The sequence below is a fragment of the Schistocerca americana genome, chromosome 10 (genome assembly GCF_021461395.2).
Source record: "Schistocerca americana isolate TAMUIC-IGC-003095 chromosome 10, iqSchAmer2.1, whole genome shotgun sequence".
Taxonomy (NCBI): Eukaryota; Metazoa; Arthropoda; class Insecta; order Orthoptera; family Acrididae; genus Schistocerca; species Schistocerca americana.
The window spans coordinates 178,867,763-178,889,374 of NC_060128.1; the positions used below are offsets into that span (position 1 = coordinate 178,867,763).

Genomic DNA, 21,612 nt, shown 5'->3' on the forward strand with positions numbered 1-21,612 from the left:
AGTCATCTCGAGGCAGGTGAAAATCCCTGACCCCGCCGGGAATCGAACCCGGGACCCCATGCTCGGGAAGCGAGAACGCTACCGCGAGACCACGAGTGGCGGACGCGGGACTCGAACCTGCGACCGTAGCAGCAGCGCGGTTCCAGACTCAAGCGCCTAGAACCGCTCGGTCGCACCGGCCGGCCTGGAAGAGTGTTCATCGAACCACCTTCACAAGTTTCTATTATTCAAATCTCGTATAGCACGCGGAAAGAATGAACACCTGTATCTTTCCGTACGAGCTCTGGTTTCCCTTATGTTATCTTGGTGATCGTTCTTCCCTATGTAGGCCGGTGTCAACAAAATGTTTTCGCATTTGGAGGAGAAAGTTGGTGATTGTAATTTCGTGACAAGATTCCATCGGAACGAAAAACGCCTTTCTTTTAATTATGTCCAGCCCAAATCCTGTATCATTTCTCTCACACTCTCTCCCATATTTCGCGATAATAGAATACGTGCTGCCCTTTGAACTTTTTCAATGTACTCCGTCAGTCCTATCTGGTAAGGATCCCAGACCGCGCAGCAGTATTCTGAAAGAGGACGGACAAACGTAGTGTAGGCAGTCTCCTTAGTAGATCTGTTACATTTTCTAAGCGACCTGCCAATAAAACGCAGTCTTTGGTTAGTCTTCCACGCAGCGTTTTCTATGTTTTCCTTCCAATTTAAGTTGTTCATAATTGTAATTCCTAGGTATTTAGTTGAATTTATGGCCTTTAGATATGACTGATTTATCGTGTAACCGAAGTTTAACGGATTCCTTTTAGCACTCATGTGGATGACCTCACGCTTTTCGTTATTTAGTGTCGATTGCCAATTTTCGCACCATACAGATATATTTTCTAAATCGTTTTGCAATTTGTTTTGCTCTTCTGACAACTCTACTAGTCGTTAAACAACAATTGGATCTGCAAACAATGTAAGACGGCTACTCAGATTGTCTTCCAAGTCGCTTATAAATATAAGGAACAGAAAAGGGCCTATAACACTACCTTGGGAACGCCAGAAGTCACTTCTGTTTTACTCGATCACTTTCCGTCGATTGCTACGGACTGTGACCTCTCTGACAGGAAATCGCAAATCCAGTCACACAACTGAGACGATATTCCAATGCACGCAATTTCACTATAAACCGCTCAAGTGGTACAGTGTCAAAAGCCTTCTGGAAATCCAGAAATACGGAATTGATCTGATATCCCTTGTCAATAGCAATCAACACATCATGTGAATAAAGAGCTAGTTGTGTTTCATAAGAACGATGTTTTCTAAACCCATGTTGACTGTTTGTCAATAGACCGTTTCCTTCGAGGTAATTGATAGTGTTTGACCACAATATACGTTCCAAAATCCTGCTGCATATGGACGATAACGATATGGGCCTGTAATTTAGTGGATTACTCCTACTACCTTTCTTGAATATTGGTGTGACCTGTGCAACTTTCCAGTCTTTGGGTACGGATCTTACGTCGAGCGAACGGTTGTATATGATTGTCAAGTATGGAGCTAATGCATCAGCATACTCCAAAAGGAATCTAATTAGTATACAGCCTGGACCAGAAGACTTGCTTTTATTAACTGATTTGAGTTGCTTCACTACTCCGAGGATATTTACTTCTACGTTACTCATGTTGGCGTGTGTTCTCGATTCGAATTCTAGAATATTTACTTCGTCTTCTTTTGTGAAGGCATTTCGGAAGGCTGTGTTTAGTAACTCTGCTTTGGCAGCACTGTCTTCGATAGTATCTACATTGCTACCGTGCAGAGAAGGCATTGATTGTTTCTTGCCGTTAACGTACTTCACATACGACCAGAACCTCTTTGGATTATCTGCCAGGTTTCGAGACAAAGTTTCGTTTTGGGAACTGTTATAGGCATCTCGCATTGAAGTCCGCGCTAAATTTCGCTCTTCTGTAAAAGATCACCAATCTTGGGGATTTTGCGTCTGTTTAAATTTGGAATGTTTGTTTCGTTGTTTCTTCAACAGTGTTCTAACCCGTTTTGTGTACTAAGGAGGATCAGCTCCGTCGTTTGTTAGTTTATTTGGTATAAATCTCTCAGTTGCTGCATAGGTCACACCAATATTCAAGAAAGGTAGTAGGAGTAATCCACTAAATTACAGGCCCATATCATTAACGTTGATATGCAGCAGAATTTTAGAACATATATTCTGTTCGAACATAATGAATTACCTCGAAGGATACGGTCTATTGACACACAGTCAACATGGGTTTAGAAAACATAGTTCCTGTGAAACACAACTAGCTCTTTATTCACATGAAGTCCTGAGTGCTACTGACAAGGGATCTCAGATCTATTCCGTATTCCTGGATTTCCGGAAGGCTTTTGACACTGTACCACACAAGCGGCCCGTAGCGAAATTGCGTGCTTATGGAATATCGTCTCAGTTATGTGACTGGATTTGTGATTTCCTGTCAGAGAGGTCACAGTTCGTAGTAACCGACGGAAAGTCATTGTGTATAACAGAAGTGATTTCTGGAGTTCCCCAAAGTTGTGTTAAAGGCCCTTTTCTGTTCCTTATCTATATAAACGATTTGGGAGACAATTTGAGCAGCCGTCTTCGGTTGTTTGCAGATGACGCTGTCGTTTATCGACTAATAAAATCATAAGATTAAAACAAACTGCAAAACGATTTAGAAAAAAATATCTGAATGGTGCGAAAAGTGGCAGTTGACCCTAAATAACGAAAGGTGTGAGGTCATCCACATGAGTGCTAAAAGGAATCCGTTAAACTTCGGTTACACGATAAATCAGTCTAATCCAAAAGCCGTAAATTCAACTAAATACGTATGTATTACAATTATGAACAAGTTAAATTGGAAAGAACACATAGAAAATGTTGTGGGGTAGGCTAACCAAAGGCTGCGTTTTATTGGCAGGACACTTAGAAAATGTAACAGACCTACTAAGGAGACTGCCTACACTACGCTTGTCCGTCCTCTTCTAGAATACTGCTGCGCGGTGTGGGATCCTTACCAGATATGATTAACGGAGTACATCGACAAAGTTCAAAGAAGGGCAGTACGTTTTCTATTATCGCGAAATATGGGACAGAGTGTCACAGAAATGATGCAGGATTTGGGCTGGAAATCGTTAAAAGAAAGGCGTTTTTCGTTCCGACGGAATCTTCTCACGTAACTCCAATCACCAACTTTCTCCTCCGAATGCGAAAATATCTTGTTGACACCGACCAACATAGGGAGGAATGATCAACACGATAAAATAGCGGAAATCAGAGCTCGTACGGAAATATATAGATGTTCGTTCTTTTCGCGCGCCATACGAGACTGGAATAATAGAGAATTGTGAAGGTGGTTCGATGAACCCTCTGCCAGGCACTTAAATGTAATTTGCAGAGTATCGATGTAGATGTAGACCAACAGATGGCTCTTTATATGATACAGAAGCAATATTTAGCATAGCAATTGATTTTTAGCGAAGGCGATGTTCCTTATAACAAATGCTCAGTATGTCGGCCGTCATTCATCAACAGTGGCTGTAGTCAGAAGACAAAGTTGTGAAAAGCACTGTACAACATACCAGTAGGCATGGTGAGAAACTGCCGTCGAGTGTTGTCTTTCAGCATCGCTGATGTGGTCGGACGATCGCGGTAGACTTGAGACTCCAGGTAAGCCCACAACCAATAATCACACGTTCTGAGGTCTGGGAACCCGGGAGTGGCTGCTCAGCACGCGATCCTCACTAAACAATGTGCGCCAGAGATCTTTCACACGTGTAGCAGTGTGGGGTGGAGCGCCATCCTGCATAAAAGTCGTACCTTACGGCGAGTTTTCATCAGACAGACTTGGGAGGATGCGACTTTGTAACATCGGTCTACCTCGCAGCCGTCACGCTGACAGTTTGAAACGCAGCACCCCGCGGTGCAGTGCAGTCTGTTGTCCAGTTTTACCGTCGTTTTCCGTTTCAATGAAAGCCGATGTCATTTCAGGCATTTGTTTCACTTTTTACCACTCGACCTAATGGCTACAGGAAAATTAAAGAGGTCTTCGGGGAAAAGCAGCTGTACGAATACAAGGAGCTTAGATGGAGAACCAGTCTTCAGCAAAGAAGGGAAATGTGGAAGGTCGATAGAGTATGTAGAGGGTCTATACAAGGTGTGCGGCGGCGGGTTAATAGTAATAATTGTAGTCAGCCATAGGACGAAATATTAGAATATTGTTGAATTTCTGTAAATATTGTTCGCCGTCTTTTACGAGAGCCTGGAAAGTATTTCTGTAGCCAGCCGGAGAAAACATACTGACCATAGTTCCCAGTCTGCAACTCTACGTTCTTGTCCAGCCCACTGAAAGAAATGTTACTATTCTCTGTTTGCTCAGCGGGATCAGGACTAGGATTATAAATGAACATTTTGAGTTCTAATTGACACACATATTTGGTAAAGTTTCACACATACAACATTGTAATATTGATGTTCATACTGACTGTAAATTTCTCTGTCCTAAACAGCACTATGAGCAGTTCAGAGGCGAGCTCTGCACTGTAAGTTACTATGAAACTGTCTTTCGCCCCGACATTTGCTAATCAAAATAATTGCTCGCCACAAAAGCAACCTTATGGGCGGCACATTAACAGTTACTTCTGCGAAATCTAAGCGATCCAGGACGGTGTACGGTCCTCAAGAGTTCACTTTCCACTATTACTGAAAACATACGTTCAGCAACAGCCTGTCTGTGACGTCATCCGAGGCAGCGCGCACTGCGGCGTTTGACTGACGCGCATCGTACAGTCACTGGGTGCGAAGTGAAAATTAGACTTGCCACTCGGACTGTATTTATACAGGGGTGGTCCATTGATAGCGACCGGACAAAATATCTCACGAAATAAGCATCAAACGAAAAAAACTACAAAGAACGAAACTCGTCTAGCTTGAAGGGGGAAATCACATGGCGCTATGGCTGGCCCGCTAGATATATTTATTTCATGTTCCGTAGATCTCGTATTGTGAGCACGTCACATGAGATGTGGAACGAGTCAAACATACAAAACAACAAACATACAAAAAGATACAAAACAGTCTTCATTAAATATATAAGAAATGTTCTACATAACTGCATATAGTTAATACAAGGTTTAGAGGAAAAACAGATATTGTACATATAACAGCAGATTTCTTTGAGTGTTAATACTAAATTTCATGTTTTAATTTGGAGAAAAATTGCAAGAATATTCTTTGCTAACAAGATGGATAATTCTATCTAAATGCTATTTCCCTTTTCGCATCATAAAACTCTTCTAATGTATAAACAGACAGATTTAACAAATATGCCTTTAATGTAACTCTTCAGGCTTTCCCGGCGATCTAATGACATCTTGGGATGTCGGGTGTTCTGCCGGATATCAGCGTCGTACTTGCACGATATTTCGGTCACGTAGCTCGAGACCTTCGTCAGGTGCGACCTGACACTGCTCCTCGAGTGGACCTGGTCCAGTATTTATGCCTATGGCCTTCCCCCTCCACCAACGGCTGCAGGCGCTTCCTCTGTGGTCCGCAGACGCAGACGCACTAGACAGAGGGTTGTACCTCTGCAGTTGGCGAAGTTCTAGCGCAACTAGGCGCTTCTCCTTCTTACATGAAGATTGGTGTGGGATGTCATGGCGGGTGGATGATTACTTGACTTTGTGCTGTTTTTTTTTTTATTATTTAATAAAAGAAAGATGAAAGGACAGTCAGAGGGTCAGTAAGAGACGCTGAAAACGAACGGCCTAAATGGCTGGCCAGTAGGTTTAGAATGACTCACGCCGACTTACGACGATGCTCTCACTGCTTTGCTACCGCGGTTCGGTAATTATACATGTAGGTAGGTATCTGGCCCTTCACGTGTAGTTTTGCTAGTCCTGCCAATAAGCGCCAGTCGTCTGGCGTAAAGATGGGATATTTGTCAATTAGGGTTAACTCCTCCTTTGTCATGAAATTTAGCCACTTGAGCTGAGACTGGCTAAAGCGGAGGGGGCGATGGGGGAGGGGAGGAGGCCTAGCACGTGGTACTGAGAGGGGGGTACGGTTGTTCAGAGAATGGGTAGGACCCGTCCTGTAGCGACGCCGCAATGTTCTTAAGGAACGGCTCCAACTCGTGCGCATCCGGTATTTTCAGTTGCTGCGACTTCTTTGCGATAGACTTCTCTACATGGGAGGAGTCGGTCGCTGCCACAGCACCCTTGCTTGCAGCTGCCTTGGCGGGGTGTGACGACTGTGGCGTCACATCGTCGGTTTCCACAGGGGCCACGTCCTGCATTGCTCCAGGGGGGCGGAGCGGCGGTTGTCTGCGTGGCCCCGCATCTACCACCACCGGTCGACTCACAGGGGGGGGGGAACCGGCGGCTTCTTCTTGATAGCTCGCAGCTCATCGCGCAGCTGCTGGAGCTGGCGATGCACAGCTGCGAGCTCCTCCTTCAGTACGGCCCTTTCGGCCGCAAAGGCGGCTTGTAAGCCGGCCATAGCATGGTCGGTGGCGGCTTCAAGGCGGGGCGGCCGTCGTGGCGCTTGACGCCGCCGCAGGGCGTGGTGCGGCGGGCAGCCGGCGTGACTCCCTGAGGCAGCCGCAGCTGCGCGAGTTGGCGGCGTGTGGCCCGCCGCAGTTCGCGCAGACGCAGGCCACCCCACGAGGCTTCGTGCAGCTGCGGGTGTCGCGAGCCGCCGCGCACTTCAAGCACGCGACGGCGTTCTTGCACTCGCGCGCAGTATGCCCCAGCTGCGGTCCGCGCGGTCGCAGGGAATGGGCGCAGACCACAGAGGAAGCGCTCGCACCTGATGAAGGTTACGAGAGCTACGTGACCGAAATATCGTGCAAGTACGACGCTGATATCCGGCAGAACAACCGACAACCCAAGATGTCAAATATGCCTTTAGTTTTCTTTTAAAAAGAGATTCATTTCCTCTTAAATATTTTATCTGGTCAGGGAGATGGTTAAAAATTTTTGTTCCTGATCATTTGACACCTCCCTGAACAACTGTCAGGTTCTTACAGGGTGTTTCAAAAATGACCGGTATATTTGAAACGGCAATAAGAACTAAACGAGCAGCGATAGAAATACACCGTTTGTTGCAATATGCTTGGGACAACAGTACATTTTCAGGCGGACAAACTTTCGAAATTACAGTAGTTACAATTTTCAACAACAGATGGCGCTGCGGTCACAAGTGTCACACAAACTGCATCAAATGAATGCAACAGTTTGAGAGTCGCACAGTTTTCCCTGTGCTCTGTCAAAACATACGTTTTTTACGTTTTCAAATGTTTCCGTGCGTAGACCGTCAAATTCTGTATATGTCCAAGCAAATCTGAACATGTCCTGGAATTTCGGAAAGTGAAGTTGATTATGTGTGAGTGCCTGAACTTTGATAATTATCTGAAAATAAAAAATTAAAATTTTCATCCGAGAGAAGATTTGAACCAAGGACCTGTCGTTTCACAGCTGCTCACGCTAACCACGGGACCATGGCACTTGTAAGCTAACACACTCCTTGTTGTTGCCTACCTTGCGCGTGGACTACTCAGTTTGTATATTTTGCTTATTTTTTTCATAGTTCCACACAACTTCTTCCTGTTTTCTCGATTGATCTGTGTTCAGGTTTTCAAGGCCTATCCCTGTGCCAACTTATAACTAAATCTGAGGGGGGTGCGATGGGGAGGTTCCCTTGTTAGTATAATTTTGGACCACGTTTTACACTTCCTACCAACTCTAAAAATATATTGTTGCCAAAATATCGAGTGCAAACTGATTTCACCCCCAACTATAATTTATTCTGCAAGTTAGATCCCTATTGAAAATGAAACAAATTTTCCTCAAGTGCAAACTGATTTGACCACCAACTATAATTTATTGTACGAGTTAGATCACTATTGAAATTTTTCTTGAACCTTTCAAGAACTGTATCATTACATTCCGTAGTAAAGAGGCGAGGAGACCGGGGTAAATGGAGTCACATGTTAATTCATTTCAGTATTCAATTCAAGTGTAACTACTTACTTCAATTTTATAAAAAGATAATCTACTTTTAACAGCAATAACCACACTACCACCAACTGAATTTAATCTATCTGTTCTGCACACCATCATATCCTTGATAGTAACTTTGTCTGAACTATTCTCGGCTTTAGCCAGCTTTCAGCTACATTAAGGAGAAAGTTAATTGGCAGATTTTATGTACTGCGGTGAGAAAAGTCGTGGGATACCTCCTAATATCATGTCAGACCTTTTACCTATCATGGCATGGACTCCACAAGTCATTCAAAGCCACTGCAGAAATATTGAGCCACGCTTTATAGATGTCCATAATTGCAAAAGTGTTGTCAGTGCAGGGTTTTGACCACGAACTGATGTCTCGATTACGTCCCATAAATGTTCGACGGAATCCGTATAGAGCCTTCAGAATGATCGATTCCTTTACTCGAATTGTCCAGAATGCTCTTCAAACCGATAGGAAACAATTGCGCCTTGATGACGTGGCGCACTGTCATCCACGAAAATTCCACTGTTGTTAGGCAACATTAAGTACGTGAAGGGATACAAGTAGCTGAACATAATAATTTCCAGTGAATGATGAGTTCCGTTGGACCACAATACCCAGCCAACCCCGTGTTGACATGGCCCACACCATTGTGCTTTTTCATTACCCTGATAACTTGGGTCCACGGCTTTGTGGAGTCTGTGCCACACTTTAACCCTACCATTAGCTCTTACCAACTGAAACCAGGACCCATTCTGACCTGGCCATGGTTTTTCAAGTTGTCTAGGATCCAACCAATATTGTTGTTGTATGTTGTGAAAGATAATGCCTGATATCTGGTATTCTTGGCATACCCTTGACACTGTGGATCTCAGAATATTGAATTACCCAACAATTTCTGAAATACTGTATCAGATATGTCTAGCTCCACCTACCATTCCGCGTTCATAGTTGTTAGTTCTTGTTGTGTGCCCATAATAACATCAGAAACCATTCCACACGAATCACTCGAGTGCAAATGACACCTCCACCAACCTAGTACCCCTTTATACCCACAGTACATGACACTACTGCCATCTGTGTGTGTGCACATGGCTATCCGTTGACTTTTGTCACCTCAATGTAGATTGTAGAATGATTCTTTGTTTCGTCTTTTCATGTACTGGCAGGCGTGGGTGTGGGTGTGGGTGTGGATGTGCATGCGTTTCTGCATGTTAAAGTATACCTGGATTCGTTGCACATATCTGAAGGCTCTCCTTCATGATGAAATACTCGAATCACTGTGTGCAGAGGAGTAGACTAATGATTAAACCTTTCTGGACTCTACATTTAATTTTACTCTTGTTGCATCATTTGTCATGCAGCACAGGAACATCAGAGTTTTAGTTTCCATAAGATAACAGTTTCTTTAACAATAATAACAGGACAATATAATGGAAGTGGAAGAGGACGTATATGAAGATGAAATTGGAGCTATGATACTGTGTGAAGAGTTTGACAGAGCACTGAAACACCTAAGTTGAAACAAGGCCTCGGGAGCAGACAACATTCCATTAGAACTACTGATAGCCTTGGGAGAGCCAGCCCTGACAAAACTCTACCGTCCGCTGAGCAAGATGTATGAGACAGGCGAAATACCCTCAGAAGAATATAATAATTCCAATCCCAAAGAAAACGTGTTGACAGGTGTGAAAATTACCAAACCATCAGTTTAATAAGTCACAGCTGCATAATACTAACACAAACACAGACGAACCTCAGGGAAATCAGTTTGGATTCCATAGAAATGTTTTAACACGTGAGGCAATACTGACCCTACGACTTATCTTAGAAAATAGATTAAGGAAAGGCAAACCTACATTTCTAGCATTTGTAGACTTAGAGAAAGCTTTCGACAATGTTGACTGGAATACACTCTTTCAAATTCTGAAGGTGTCAAGGGTCAAATAAAGGGAGCAAAAGGCTATTTACAACTTTTATAGAAATCAGATGGCAGTTATGAGTCGAGGGACATGAAAGGAAAGCAGTGGTTGGGAAGGAAGTGAGACAGGGTTGTAGCATCTCCCCGATGTTATTCAATCTGTATATTGAGCAAGCAGTGAAGGAAACAGAAGAAAAATTTGGAGTAGGTATTAAAATCCATGGAGAAGAAATAACAACTTTGAGGTTCGCCGATGACAGTGTAATTCTGTCAGAGACAGCAATGGACCTGGAAGAGAAGCTGAACGGAATGGACAGTGTTTAAAAGGAGGGTATAAGATAAACAACAAAAGCAAAATGAGGATAATGGAATATAGTCGAATGAAATCAGGTGATGCTGAGGGAATTAGATTAGGAAATGAGACACTTAAAGTAGTAAAGGAGTTTTGCTATTTGGGGAGCAAAATAACTGATGATGGTAGAAGTAGAAAGGTAATAAAATGTAGACTGGCAATGGCAAGGAAAGCGTTTCTGAAGAAGAGAAATTCGTTAATATCGAGTATAGTATGGAGCGTAGCCATGTGTGGAAGTGAAACATGGATGATAACTAGTTTAGACAAGAAGAGAATAGAAGCTTTCGAAATGTGGTGCTACAGAAGAATGCTGAAGATTAGACACATAACTAATAAGGAGGTACTGAATAGAATATTGGAGAAGAGAAATTTGTTGCACAACTTGACTAGAAGAAGGGATCAGTTGGTAGGACATGTTGTGAGGTATCAACGGATCACCAATTTAGTACTGGAGGGCAGTATGGAGGGTAAAAATCTTAGAGGGAGACCAAGAAATGAATACACAAGTAGATTCAGAAGGATGTGGGTTGCAGTATGTACTGAAAGATGAAGAAGCTTGCACAGGATAGAGTAGCACGGAGAGCTGCATCAAACCAGTCTCTGGACTGAAGAGCACAACAACAACGTTCTCCTGGTCTTCAAAATGGAAGATATGACAGAAAAATACCAAAAGAATAATTTTTCTTGCCTAGCTCAACCAGAGTTGAGATCAAATATTGCTGTCTTTGTAGAGAACCCATTACAGAAGATAAATTAGGCGCTGGTAACCCTCCATTACTCACACAATAATTCCCGACACTGTCACTTGTGCAGATGACAGGTGTCATCCACAACATAAACAATGTATTTGTACACTTTGAACAGTGTTTCACTTAAGCCTAAATATAGTACAAATAATAACCAAATACAGTAAGGTATGAGCTATCCCACAACTCTGACAAAATCTTTCTAGGATATGATATTGTAGTGCCTTTGTTATTCAGAAATTTGATGCAAAATTCCTTCGGGCACGCATATACATGTCTCCGAAGGTACTTTGCATTGTATTTCTGAATAATCTTATTTATTCACCAACACTGGGCAAAGCAACTTTCAAGTAAAATGTCTCCCCTGTAAGGGAATGTACGTACTGAATGTACAGGTACAGGATATAGACACACGACTGACGAAATATCGAAGTTGGGTCTTGCCGTGAGTCGTGTTCGTGTAGCCAAATGGTAAGGCAACTGCTTACGATCAGTGGGAAATCCGAATTCAAGTCCCAGTCTGGAAAAAAATTTTCATTGTCATCATTCCATTAGACAGATGACAGTTGTCCATATTCGCAACTGTGAATACATTTGATGTCTTTCTATAAAATGTCTCAGAAATCCTCACAGATATTACAAAGCAATGAAAACTCCGATCTCTGTAACATGCTTTTTTAGTATTCCTTTCCCTAGAAAAGTCACCTGAACTCCACTGATGTAAATATTAGTGTATGTTGCAATGATGGGCATTATATTTTCATCCAAAAATAACTTTGTAATATTTATTTCTGTCTTTGTGACATGGGCTTCATTTCTGGGTCCTGATAAATGCTTAATAATGGTACAAGATCTTGTTCTAACATCAGAAAGATATTTACTTTGCCTCCACTTAGCCATTCCATCTTTTCCTAAAAGAAATGCATCTTCTTGAAGTACCTGTTTCTGCGATTCACAGTCACCATTTTCCGACACTTCTTGCTCTGGCCCTAAACCGTGATCACTTTCATGTCAGGATCTTCATTCCAGCCATACATCAGGATCTCTGCTAAACTCTTCCTGTAGGCCTTTTTTTTTTTTTTACCTTGACATTTATTCCACAAACTAGAAGTATTGAGAATATTTACCTTTCATAGGTAAGTGTCCTAGGTAAAAAACGAATTAACTGTAATTAGTTCCTATATACCTAAAATTATGCACATGAAAGTTGGACTGAATATAGGAAAACATTAAAGTAACATACATTTACTGTGTTTCAGATTGTAGCAGCAGTGCTCATGCTGATTACCTGTGTCCTCCAAACTAAAATAATGTTTTATTAACAATGCAACCCTGTGTAAATGAAAGCCAAAGATGGCAAAGCTAACAAATGGATAGTTAATAGAAAGGTACTCAATGTGGCGAACTCAGCCAGACCAGTCAGACAAATTAGGGGGCAGAAATCCTGTGGATGACGAGTGTTATCTGCGTGAGAATTGAGGGTTGAAAGGTTATCAAAATTGTGATTTGGTACTCTTAATAATTGAGCTCTTCTCAAAACCTTCTGAGGGCAGGGAGGGGGAGATTGTCTGCAGTTAGAGATCGTGGCTTATCTCAACTTAAATAGGACTTATGTTACTAATGCATAAGGTAACTATCAGTTTCTGCTAGATAGTGAAAGTATATCTCAGCACAGCGAGGAATAACAGGGATCAAAATGGGTTGTAATAGGACGACAAAAAAGAACAGATAAACTCATCTTTTTAAGAAAATATGTATTATAAATAGTGTGCAAAACAATAACAATAAAATTCAAAAATATTAAAATATTCTTCCATAAATAAAATATATATTTTAATAAACTTCAATAACAATATAATATTGTATACTGAATTAACCAACAGGTAAATCACAATTTAAATTTTAACAACGGTAAACAACCTGCAATGAAGGTATAGCAATTTCAGTCACTACATAGTCTGCCTTAACCAATTCATTGCTGTAACATGACCTTGCCTCATGTGGGCCTTTCTACTGCATACAGAATAGCATATTATAAAGAGATGCAGATTAATGTCACTACAAATTTGTAAAAATAAAAATGAGAGAGAGAAATCAACTTAGCAGTACTTGCATTCAGGGTGCAGAATTCCGAGTACTGGGGGGAGGAGGGCAGGGGGGGGGGGGGGGGGTTGCAGTATAGGTACCTTGTGGAAGGAATGAGCAGTTAGTGGGGGCTGAGAGGAAAGTGTGGCAGATCATCCAGACAGCAGGCTAAAGGGGACCCTCCTTGTTATGAGGAAAGGATGAGGTGGGATGAAGATATTAGGAGTAGGAGTTCAAAGATAATATGCCAGCACTGAGTCAGATTAAATTAAAGCAGTGATAAAAGAGCCATGTTGAGGATTAAGGAAATAAAGAAGGATAAGAAACTTGAAACTGGAAGGAATAATCCAGTTATACAGAAAACAAGACTGGGGGGGGGGGGGGTGGGATGCAGTTGCCCCTGGGAGAAGCGTTTAGGTATTGAGTTGGGTTGTTTGTGGGAGGAGATCAGACAGCGAGGTCATCGGTCTCATCGGATTAGGGAAGGAAGTCTGCCGTGCCCATTCAAATGAACTATCCTGGCATTTGCCTGGAGCGATTTAGGGAAATCACGGAAAACCTAAATCAGGATGCTGGACGCATTTAGGTATTAATAAATATAAAAATAAAATAAAATTTATAGTATACACAATGCAGAAAATAAGGTATAGATGTTAGGTTAATGGCAATTCAGTAGGGATGGCAGTTCTGAAATAACCAGTTTTTGGTAACATCGATTTGTTTTCCATGCCAGTCTGACCCGACTGCTAAAACTGCTCAAAATAATCAGTTTCTGAAAGAACAGATTTTCAGTTTTTTATTCCTATTACTCCATATAATATATGTAAATCTTGAACAAAGAATGAATAAAGTTCTGACACACTGTTTCAAGATACGCAGAAGCAAAATATTAAATTAAGTTTGCATATAAAAGAAAACAGTCCATTCACTGTTCACTGATTTTCTCAAAACGTGATAAGCTGTCGAACTCTAAGAAATCACGCTATTCTCCTATTGATTTTAATTTTTTTAAACTCTGTTCCAAAATCATGTTGCAGTTGGGCTCATACTACTATTTGGGCATCAAAAATAGTGGGTGTTCTAATGGATGAAAACTGAGGTTCAAGAACTTTGTTCTTCGTGTTAGTTTCTTCCTTTCCAAGGGTTACAAGCAGATGAAGGCATATTACGAAGACCGGGCAGCTACTTTCTATTCTTATTGTATACTATGAATGAATTATTTAATTTATTACTGTTACCATAATTTTATTTCAGCAATTGGGTAGAGATGACCCCCAAAGCACAGTTATTCTTGACCGTTCGAGCATATGGCCACGTTGGTGGTGGCCATATCTATATAGAAAGCAGTGCGGCAAAAAGGTTAGCTGGTAACTTTGGACGTTGCTCTGTCTTTATCATGCTGGTGTGTGTTTGTGTGTTTTTTGTGGGCTAGGTAATGGGAAGAGATTATTACATTTTTGGGCCCAACTTCAAAATGCAACCGTGACAGAGTAACATTTGTATATACAGTACAGTCTTGTTTTTGCACTTTTCAGAGGACTGACTCAAAACCATGTAAAATTTAGCGAAGTGTTAAAGTACAGGAAAGCATAGGAAACACAAAAAGCTGTAGATTTCGTGCCTATTGTTCTCGGTTTATGGATAATGCCAACTTTAGTGTTTTAACCAATACTGAGTTACAATTTTTATTTACTGTAATTTTATAATTACTACCAATAAAAAGTCTCACAATAGAACACTTATCTTTTTAATGCAGATTCACGAAATAATTCTAGTTCCATCTTTTATTTACGCCACTGGACACGATCAGAATGAAGAGGGAAACCCGCGCATATGCATTTCTGTGTGTCTGCACTCTGCCACTGTCTTTGTGATTATCATAAATGCAGTGGCTGAGTGCTCACACACACACACAAACACATCTCCTCCTTTGTTTCAAACATGCCCAATGGTGTAAGTAAAACCCAGAAGCAGAAGTCTTTCATGAAACCACATTACAAAGATATCTGTGTTCTAATGTGAGCCTTTTTACTGGTAATTGTTATAAAATTACTGTAAATAAAAATTGAAACACAATGTTGGTTAAAACACTATTGCTGGCAATCTTCATAAACAGAACAACAGGCATGAAATCTATAGCTTCTTGCCGACAAGATCACTCGGTTCAGGGATATGTCGGGTGAGAAATAGGCTGGAAATTTTCATTGTGTTACGAAGCATCTTGCGGAGGAATTTTACGTCTGACATCTGTTCGTACCATCCTAAAACTGCATGCCTAGTACGGATTAGTGTATACCGCCCAGAAGTAACCACGATTCACGGAAGCCCGTTATAGAGAGATACGTCTTCAAAAGTGGCATTTATTTGTATTGATGATTGTGACATTAAATTAAAGTTGCTGTAATACAACACAATGAGCAGAAGGAAGCTCGCTACTAGAGTCAGTGATCATCATCAAGACAGTGACTCGGCACACTTTCCCACCCTCCCAAACACTGCAAACCTATCATACGACCAAACACTCCTACAGAGAAAATCTCTCATCACACTGACACTAAATTACATCAGTAACTCTGCATATACTCTGTTTTTTCTTCTTCGTTCCAAGGCTGACATTGAACAGGAATAAAATGCCTTTTTTTTCTTCAGAAATCTATGTTAAAGGTCACAATAACATCAAATAAAACTTAAAATCCAGGAAACATTGTAACGCAGAATTGTTAATGGTGGGAAATCATTATATTGAGACAACAGGACTTCTGTTGGGACTGACAAAAATGTAACAAGTGCTATTTCTGATTTTTTCGTTTTTTAGTGCTGTGCTGATAGGAGAGGGAAGAGGACGCTGCACCAGAGGTTAGTTTGTGGACTAGACTGGAGCATTAACTGAGGGGAGATTTGCAACCTTCTGGCTTGGATTTGGACAGGCTTTTCAATATCATTCCACTTAAGGATCCAATAAAATCAGGCTACCTGATGAGCAACATTTACGGAAAAAAGGCTAAACACATTAATATTACAACAATCAAAGCCAATATAAAGCTTCAGTTATAACACTGAGGTGAACATCACAAGTTACAATCAACAGAGAGAAGTAACAGGAACCTGCATAACTGTCATAAACAGTTTAAGACTTGTGCAGCAGACAATACATAACAAGTAATCTGCTATAAATAAGTAACTAAATAAAATGTACAAACATCAGTACACACTGCATGTACTGTCACCAGGTTGTATATAGACTAAGTGGTTTTTAAAAAAGTATTTTTACTGTCTTGTTCTCGATAATCACGTATTACTGTCAAGAAAGTAAGACATTTTACAGCTAATGACTAAATTTTGTTTTTTAATGACAACTTTATCTTTTGCTAGACCGACAGTATTTTGGCGTTACAGTGAATGCTAGGGTAGCACCAGCTAATTGAATACAAATAACCTCAATTCCAGCAAAGTAAGCAAGGGATACAAAATACATTGCACTCACTACTGTGGTTACTGTTTTCTTTTTCTTTTAAACTGACAGAACTGTGACAATAAAGATGGTGCCATACTATCAGAAAGGTAATAATTACATGTTCATTGAGCAAAATACACAAAAGTTACAAGCAACCACTTTAAGAGTTTGGATATCCAGGAAAATTCATTGTGATGTCTAGCACCAGGTTCAGTTTACACTCTTTATGTGATTTACTCAAAACTGAACACATCAAATTATGAAGTACTGACCACAACTGAGAAGAGAGTGCACAAGTCAGGCATGCATTGTGATGTGTTCTACAGCAGAATAGTACACACACTTCTAAAAAGCATTTTCCAAATACAATTACTGAAACATTAGAACTCTGATTGAACTGAAGAGGTCAATGTCAAAGGTATTAATCATGTAAGCTCTTCAGTGTGCTAATATGTCCAGAAAAAAATCAAATTTTCAATTTGTGTTTGTCAGCAGCTGCTACAGTGATTGTTAATTAACCCCTAACTCACGAGGCGACTTTTTCGTAATGTATACTACAAGGCGGGTTTCTCTGGGACGCCATAGTTTAACCTACGATTTAAGGCGCCAATCATTTGAAAATTTAAATTTAAGTCATATAACAATTCGTTTTACAATTATTTGAGTGTTGTTCAAATACTCCTTGTTGATTGCATTGCGCTAAAGAATGCCTACAGTATTTTACTTTTTATCATACAAAATCACATACCTTTGTGCATTTTTTGAAACTGTACACAAACTGTTAGAGCACTGAATTTGATGTCTCGAAAAATTACATTATCTCTCTGTCGAGTACATTTTCACATGAAAGTAAATTTCACATTTTAAATCTTCCCAGAAAATTTCACTCCATAGGTATAAATGAACGTCTGCAAAATTGACATTCAGTACTGTAATGTACATTTTTCTTTACCACCACTCTGACACTTTGATGATGGGGACATTTCTGTTTCTCCACTGTCCTGATGACTTTCCTCCACCTGATCCTTTTGTCTGCTAGCAGAATAGTGATCACTGGCTATTGTAAAATCATCATCTTTTTCGGCTGCATCTCGATCTACGTCACTGTCCTCTTCCTCTAACCAACCATTCCATTAAACTTAGAATCGTCAAGATTGACGAGTTCCTGTGAACACATTCTGTACTGCACTGAAGAGAGCAAGGACGTAGATTATGAGGTGCAATCTACGAGACCTGGACACGTGTCCACAACAAACAAACAAAGAAAGCAATAATACAACCGAAAGTAAAACATTGTAGGGGCGGCAATTTAAGGAGGGTCAGAGGATATGCCAGGTGTCTGACAAGTCACTCCCTATTTTTAAACAATCATAATTTATTTATTTATAACCAATTTTCTTATAACTACTTTTGTTAGCAACAGCATTGCTCGAGGTCGTGTTTAGCATTCATTTTTGTTTCAGTTAAAATGCTGCTTGTGTCAACTGTGGAAGAACGCACCAGGTGATCCGTGGTGCAAGTACAAAGGTTGTGGAGGGCTGAACGAGGGATCTGTGCAACACTAAATGCAGAAATAGTTCAAAATTAGCACTCCAAATTACTAACAGGGAGTATCACCAATCTGAGAAGATAAAGAAGATCGTCAACTTTAAGGACACAGAATACTGACAGAGTTCAGGAAATGATCACGACAGCCCCTAAGAAATCACTGGGTCAAGGATCTCGTGTGCTAAGGAGGAGGTTTACAAGAGAAAACCACAGATCTCGGAAGAAATGGAAGTAATAATATCTGACAAGTTAGCGAACGTTGCACCTAACGTGTTGCAGGCAGCAGTATCTCGTTGTACCAGTTTATTTTAAAAAATGTGTGTAGAATGCTGGAGCTTATGTGGAGGTTCAAAATGATGTTAAACACAACCTCAAGGAGTGATGCTTCTAAGAAAAGTAGTTATAAGAAAATTGGTTCATAAATAAAGAAATATTAAATGTTTAAGAATAGGGAGTGACTCATCAGAACACCCTGCAGACACAGTCCACCAGAAATAACCTCCGAGGGCTCGTTCAAAAATTTTCAGGTGCTCTGAAAGCATCCAGCTCATGGGTTAAGGGTTAATACTAATAATGCATCTGCAACTACTCAGATGCGTTTTTTCTTACCAATACATATTCCATTCAGTTAGAGCACCACCAATGGCAGACTTTTCTCATCCATTTCATGTGTACAACAGTGGTGTGACATCTGCATCCACGTTTCACTAGAATTTTCTTGTTTAGCACTGGTGCACTACATATAAAATAAAAGAAACTGGGAGACCATAAAAAGCATACAACAAAACACGATGGTGACAATGAAAGCCTGTAGTGAGGCAGTATTTCTTGACAGCAAACAACACAAAGTATTGACAGTTGCTCCCCACTGTACATACACACTAATTCAGCCACAGCTACTTAACCCTTTTGTTGCTACAGTCGTACTCTCTGCACTCCCTACTGAGGCAGCTTTTGTTACAACTGTACTGCTTGCCAAATACTTGTGCCTGTGCTAAGGGGGCAACATTAAAATACTTACTGTGCAATGTTTTGAAAACTATTAGGTGAAAACTTTTGATTTTTGTATATCGTACAGTCTGATACCTTCACTCAAAAAACAGCTGAATTTATTTTTATTATCCATCATACTTACTGCACTGCATCTAATTAAGTAAAACACTGCACAAAATTTTTTAAAGAGTTTGCAGAAGTAAAAATGCAAAGTTTGTGATATACGAGTTAAAATAAACTGTATGCAGCACACAAAATGTGCATAAGATATTGAAATTTGAGAGCAGAAAGATATCTCATTTCATCCACAAGTTATTGGGTTTTATATCTGATCCAGCACAATGCACCCAGTTCCATCTGTGGGGACTTGCAGGCTTTTAAGTAAAACATTGAGCAAAATTTTAAAGATTTTGCACAGCTAGAAATGCATTGCATAAACATAGTGTGTGTGATTTTACGACATACATTACACTGAGTGAAATGTATTTAAAATTGACAACAGAAGACTCTCCTTGGATTCTCGAGTTATATCTAGAGGACGGTCATGCACAATGTACTCACTCATGTTGTTCCATATCATGTGGTCATATGAATCATCATATCTCATAAATGATTCAAGATTTTGCACACGATAGCACACAATAAGGCACATATGTTATGTTGTATGATAAATACTCGAAACTATTTTATAACTTGTCTGCAGCAGTGAGAGGTCAGTGGCTCAAGACACATTCAGATGTCTGTAGCACTGTAGAAAAAATACTAGTGGTGCACGCATGCACGTCCACAACACCTCAGGAACAGCACAGTATGACTTTTATACACACCCACAGCAGCAAAAGGGTGAAGAATTGCTAGCTCATCAGAATTTACAAATGGGCATTGCAGATCCATTGCCTTCACAACAGGAATTCAAATAATATTATTATACGTGGTTTGGTTCCACCAACACATTTTCAAAATGATCTGCAATTACCTTACTTCAAAATACTTTCTGCCCCTGTTAACATGGTATTACAGAAAATCCAACAAATAAACAATGTTACAAAAATAAATAAATATCTTTGGTTTCACAGCATTAGAAAGCACTTGGTAGACCTCCCTAAAGCAAGGGCCAATAACTACTTCTGTGAAGTATGAAATTTTGGCCCAGTTACACAGTTACAGCTTAGATGCAACCAATATTGTCAATCATTATTCCCTATAAACATCAAATCACTTTTACGAAATGAATTGTGCGTACAGAATATTTTGGCAGTGTGTGCCCTTTCATCGATTTCGTCTGCCGTGTGCAGATCTTTTTATTTTACACCACTTTGGTAACTCACGTGTTGACGACGGTGAAGGTGGCACGACGCCCAGTCCCCGAGTGTAGAAAATTTCCAAAGCAACCGGGAATCACAACTGGACCCCTAGCACAGCATTAGGTGACGCCGACCACTCTGCTACAGAGGTGGACACATCACTTTCATACGTCCCCTAGGAAGGTAATAGCTATACTGCTATCACTTCGAAAAATATTATCACTCTCAGTATCACTGTTTCTGCCACCATCACTCCTCACCACTCCCCGAACTGTCATCCCACACTTCAGTCCGCATCGTCAAGCTCCGCATTCTCTCCATTTTCTTACTCCGCACCTTCCGCATCACTCTCGTGATCCTCGTCGTCTGCAGCCGGTTCCTCCACTTCGATGAAGCCGCGGAGTTCGAGTTCGGGCATCTGCTCGACCAGCCCGTCTGTGGCTGTAGGGTCGCCTCTGCAATGCTTGACACTCAACAACCTGTGGTGAGGATGGAAACAGAGCTGTTACTGGACAGTCACAACGAGGTACCGTATTTACTCGAATCTAAGCTGCACACAAATCTAGGCCGCACCTAAAAAATGAGTCTTGAAATCAAGGAAAAAAAAAAAAAATTTCCCGAATCTAAGCCACTCCTGAAATTTGAGGCTCAAAATTCAAGGGGAGAGAAAAGTTTTAGGCCACACCTCCAAATCGAAACAAAGTTGGCCCATTGTAATATGAGAGACAATTTAGGTCGAATGAATGATGATGCAGCTACAGTAGTTTGCTTCGAGTCGTAAGCTTAGCAGTTAAGCTTTACCATGTAGCCACTGCTATGCGCCAGGTGCTCCGTCCATATTTATACGGGTACCCTTCCTTTTTCACGTGCTTCGTCTGGTTTGAATTGATTATTTTTCTTTGATCTGATAAGTGCCGTTCTCTCTGTTACAGGTGTTTACGTCACTATAAGCTGAAAATGCATTTTGTACTGTGTCTTGCACTGTTTGTCGCATTCTGATAATGAGTGTTTACGGCCTGTCGCCACTCGCGGCATGGCTTGCCTTTGTCCACGTTACCACCAGTTAAATAAAAAAAAAAAAAAAGTCTCATTAGCGAAACAATGGCAAGAGACTGCTATTTGTTGTTACTTACACTGCTGCTTTCTTTGATAATGATCAACAAGAACCAAATAATATAATGCGTAT

At 40.8% G+C, this 21,612-nt stretch overlaps 1 long non-coding RNA gene across 1 annotated transcript in view; it reads left to right on the plus strand.

The window, feature by feature from the left end:
- LOC124552537 overlaps positions 1–18,503 on the plus strand; it is a 154,803-nt gene extending 136,300 nt beyond the window's left edge. The window contains exon 3 of the long non-coding RNA XR_006967928.1: positions 18,045–18,503. This is a non-coding gene — a long non-coding RNA (uncharacterized LOC124552537). The remainder of the gene's footprint in view (positions 1–18,044) is intronic.
- The last annotated feature ends 3,109 nt before the right edge of the window (positions 18,504–21,612 follow it).